We start from the raw sequence: 5,226 nt of genomic DNA on the forward strand, positions 1-5,226 counted from the left end.
CTTCCTGGAGAAGACCATAACAGAAATATAAACATTACCACTACTACCATTTACATTCCATACTCGCAAAATGTCAATAAAAAACTCAAAACGCATAGCCAAGAAATTTAACATAGAAATCAGGTGAAAAACAAACACAGACCTATCAATGAGAATCACAAAAGCTTCATTTGTGAAATTCCGTGTTTCTGCAAAGAAACATACAATGGAGAAATGAAAAGAAGACTCGCGACAATAATAAAATAAAGTAAAACAGTACAAGAATCATTAAAACACAACATTCACCCAATGCAGAATACGCCATATCAACTGGACACAAAATAAACTGGAAAAAACTAGAATCATCGACAAAGACAAATTTGGAAAACAAGAAAATTAAAGAATCGTTTTACATTAACACAGTTAAACTTTCACTAAACAGAGATTCCGGATTAGAGGTGAGTAACCTGTGGCTACCATTGGTTGAATCTACAGGAAATCTCTCCACCAATCAGAAACAGGGATAAACCAACTAATCATAACTCGCTTTCTAAAATCCACCAGAATACTATAAAGACCGACTACATCTTACACACACTGACTTTCGGTCCCGGATAGTGAAAGTGGTTTTCTCGGGGCACTCCCGTTTCCCTCCCCCCAACACCACACTCTTAGGCATTGGATCTATAGATCCCAGCCATGGCACTTACATCCATTAATCCTCGCCAGGCCCTGTAGAGGCCCGTTTGCTGCGGTTTGTTTCAATATTTTATCAACAATCGTTCTCGACTTGTTTGTTCTGCTATAAAAACCTGCCTCTGCTACGTCTTCACTTCTGCCCACTTGCCTCAATATTACCACCAGTGCATGTGTGTACATATGTATATTATGTATATATATATATATATATATATATGGGTGTATGCATTCAATTTTGATTTATTTATATATATTTTTTTTCATTAATTTTTTCGCCCACTTGGCCCTTCAGAACGATGACCACTTTACGAACTTCTAATATTTAACCTCGAGCAGGGTGAAGGAGGATTGCTAATCTTCGAACACCCTTGGTGATTAATAGTTTTTCTAAACTATTAACTTTACACCAAAATAACTGCCATAGACACACTGACTTGAAGACGAAAGGCGGAACACTTTCAAAACGTTGCTCTAAGGCTATCATGTCTAAAGTACACAACTCCGTCCTGCTTACTTTACATTTACTATCTAGTTTATGGGAGTGACTGTTTAGTATCACCTTCGTCAACAGTCCGATTGCATAGAAATCCACAGGCGACTTGACCAATATGTCTTTGTATAAAATAGCATGAATACTCGTTTTATTCTCTAGCTGCTTAGGGTATGTGACTATTGAACAAATATGTCGTGGAAGTATCTTGTGTACACGTAGCTTCTGTCGCTTTTCCAGACGGTCACATCCTTTCTGATTATGTTTCGTGGTGTTGCCTGGTACACATGGTGGTTTTTGCCAATAATCTTTCTGTTAAAAGACCTCGCACTTTGCTTACCACGGCTTGTCTCTTTCTGAATAGTTCTGGTGCCCGAAGGTGATCCACATTCCTTTGTTTTTCCAATGCCATTAATTACAAGGGATATCCCCAGATTGGAAATTCCAAATCTTCGATGTAAACACATCTTTATGATCCGATTGTATGAATAATTTGTTTGGAAAGTACTGTTACAAACCCATCCCAAAATCGATTAATTTTCAGTGGTGTCATACTACCTACGAATCATACTACCTACGAACACTAAACAATGTTAAAATGTGGTTCTGATACTTTCCATTCCATCGTGATTTTATATCGGCTGTGATTGTTACGTGCCTACGAATGCTAAACAATGTTAAAGTGTGGTTCTGATACTTTCCATTCCATCGTGATTTTATATCGGCTGTGATTGTTACGTGCCTACGAATGCTAAACAATGTTAAAATGTGGTTCTGATACTTTCCATTCCATCGTGATTTTATATCGGCTGTGATTGTTACGTGCCTACGAATGCTAAACAATGTTAAAATGTGGTTCTGATACTTTCCATTCCATCGTGATTTTAAATCGGCTGTGATTGTTACGTGACTTTCTGATTTAAATATTTAAAATCTGTTACTTGTGGAAAGTAAACTCATTATTTAACCCGTTCACTGCTGCTGCGACGTATATTTCTCAGTGCTCACACCCCCTCAAACTGCGATAAATGTTTCCCATTGTCGACGCTGTTTACGCCTTCCTCTGCTGGGTCCAGGTTCATCATCTTGACCATCATCGGTAGAGGCATCCTTTTGACTTATTGCCTGCTTCATCATCACTCATTTGAACACCACTTGACTCATTTTCATTATCTTCTAAGCTATCCGAGTGAAGCGTATCAAGCATATATATACAGTAATTAGGGTTACTACTCACCGCTCTAGCGATGCGAGCTTAGTCAACATGCAGTTGTCTTACATTCCGCTTAGGCATCTTGTTGATTACTGAAAGTGGAAGACATTGAGGGAAACCATACATCAACATTAGGTGGGATGCTAATAAATACTTTCCAATTCAGTGTGATGGGGTAGGAGCACTGGGAAATATACGTCCCAACCTCAGTGAACGGGTTAATAAATAGAAGAAACAATAACTGACATGCTCACTTTCATAAATCCGAGATACAGGAAAAAAAGAGGTTTGAAAAAATTCACTGCAAAGCCAGCTTGACAAACCTTTCTTATCTGCTTAAAACAGCGAATAAAAAAATATTTAACTTTAATGTGTTCCAACAACAGATGTTTCTGTCCTCATTCTTCATATAGAAGTCGATATTTCAGCTTATACCTTAGCGTTTTGAATCTAGTTCTATATGTTTAGTGTTTAAAAGTACGATTTGGCGAGAACCTTTTAGTATTAACTTTGGTGTCAATCAAAAAACTTGAAAGGTTTTTTCTTTGTATGTGTGCTTTATCTTTTAACAGCTTTATGCATAGACAAAAACTAAAACCCTCTCTAGTATACCGTGGTATATAAAGTGTTTTTGTATTTTATCACAAAAATGTTAAAGCAAACCGTGCAACGTGATAAAAGTTTCTCAATATGTAATATTATTATTTGGTGTGGCTTACTGGTTATTGTATAACGTTGAATCGCTCTGCACATTCAGCTATGATTAGTTAAAAAGTGACAATACAAACCCGTTATTCGATATAAGGCTGCACAAAAACTTTGTGGCTGTAGGTGCTAATTGGCTGCCTTTCCTCTAGTCAGTTTGTGGTGGCTATATTCTTAAATGCCTATATAGCCTAGGTTGAAAATACCTTCATTGAAGATCTCCGCCAGATAAATAACTTCATGGGATTCTCTCTTTAAAATCCGTGACTGGTCATCACTTGTATTAGTTCACTAGAACCAAACTGTATATATTATTTGATAAAAGTAAACTGTATATCTTATCTACTTGTGCGAAGTCATTCGAAGCTCTAATTTTCCAAAAAAACAAAAACAAAAGTTTTAGTATTACATGTTAGGCTTGGTGGTGATCTCCCAGTGGCTCAGCTGTAAGTTTGCAAACTTATAAGGCTAAAACTCGGGTTTCGATACTCTTGATGGGCACAGCACCATTGTGTAGCCTTATGCTTAACTACAAACAAGCAAAGAGCTTTGTGGTGATAATGATTTAAAAGTTCCAAATTTGTAAAAAAGTTTAAAATTATACAACAAGCAAACGTGCTAACGTTATTCAAATATTTTGTAGACAAGCGAATGTTTGTTTATTTTTGTTGAATTTCACACAAAGCTACTCAAAAGCTGTCTGCGCTAGCAGTCTCTAATTTATAAATGACAGGTGAAAATGGGATTGAACGTCACATTGTAACCCCCCTCCCCCAACTGAAAGGACGAGCATGTTCAATGATGGGATTCAATCCCGCGACACACATATTGCCAGTCGAGTGCCCTAATCACCAGATAACATGGGAAGCGACTGAGACGTCGCTTTGACGTAATGTTGATAACCAACGTTGTACACATGCTGTTATGTTAAACTTATATTAAAGTTTTTTTTCATTACCCATTCAAGCCGTCTTCAAGCATTATTAGTCTCAAAGAGGGTTCCTCGTCATCGAACCTTAGAGCTTGTGTAGATAATCACATAAGTAACATTAACGTTTTGAAGACCACAAACAAATTCATCAAAACCAAACCTGTTTTGTTTTTTGTTGATGTTGTTATTATTCTTCATTGATTGAATTGATAGAACTTAAACGATTTGGAAAAGTTATTTTGAATATATATAGAATGCACTTAGTTTATGTTAGCATTTCGAAGTGTCCAGTTTTTACTCGAAATGACCTATAAAACTACTCCACATAGTATCTATGAAAATAATAATAATGTGTAAATTATTGACTAAAATAAATAATTATTTTGGAAATATTCGGTAGATGTAAAATAATAAGGTTTCCCTATTTTTGTGTAGTCACGTGATACGCAGTAATATCATAAATAAATTACAATCTTTATATATCACTCTAAAAAAAGCATTTTAATATTAAGGGAAATGTTACTTATACAAAATATTAGCAAAAATACCGTACAAAAGTAAGCCTTTTATAGCTTACCATATACCAGTAGAAAAGAGTTACTAGAAACCTCATGAGATCGTAAAAAACATTTCAATAAAGAAAGGTAAAATATGAGTGTTTTTAACTGTGCAATAAATCGTACCAATTGCTGCTCAACCTAATATTGCAAATAATTTTCAGTAAAGAAATATTATCTGCAATAAGCCAAGGTGTATCATTAGTAAGCTATGGGTTTATAACATATCAATCGGGGCTCAATTCCTGTGCGCAATACTGCTAGTCCAAAGCTGCAGTGCAACATTCGAATACCAATTTGATTTTCACTTTCAGAAATGATACCTATTAACGTACAGCTTCCATAGAGCTATTTGTTTTCTATGAACTAAACATTTATGTTTGTAAACTATCCGGCTCGCTTAGATTTTATATAATATATGCACTGAAACGTAAAATCATCATTTACTATAAAACTCAATAAGTAACAGAAATAACGTATAACCTTATACTAGTAAATACGTAAATCTTAAGGCTGCATGATGACAATAATGAAGAAACAGTGTTATAGCACAAAATATACTAACTGTTCTATCGAGCTAGATACCACCACCTGCTTACCTATTCCTAAAAATATCCACCAACAGTAATCACAATTCACACAACATTCAGCC

The sequence above is a fragment of the Limulus polyphemus genome, unplaced genomic scaffold, assembly GCF_000517525.1.
Source record: "Limulus polyphemus unplaced genomic scaffold, Limulus_polyphemus-2.1.2 Scaffold791, whole genome shotgun sequence".
NCBI classification, from domain to species: domain Eukaryota; kingdom Metazoa; phylum Arthropoda; class Merostomata; order Xiphosura; family Limulidae; genus Limulus; species Limulus polyphemus.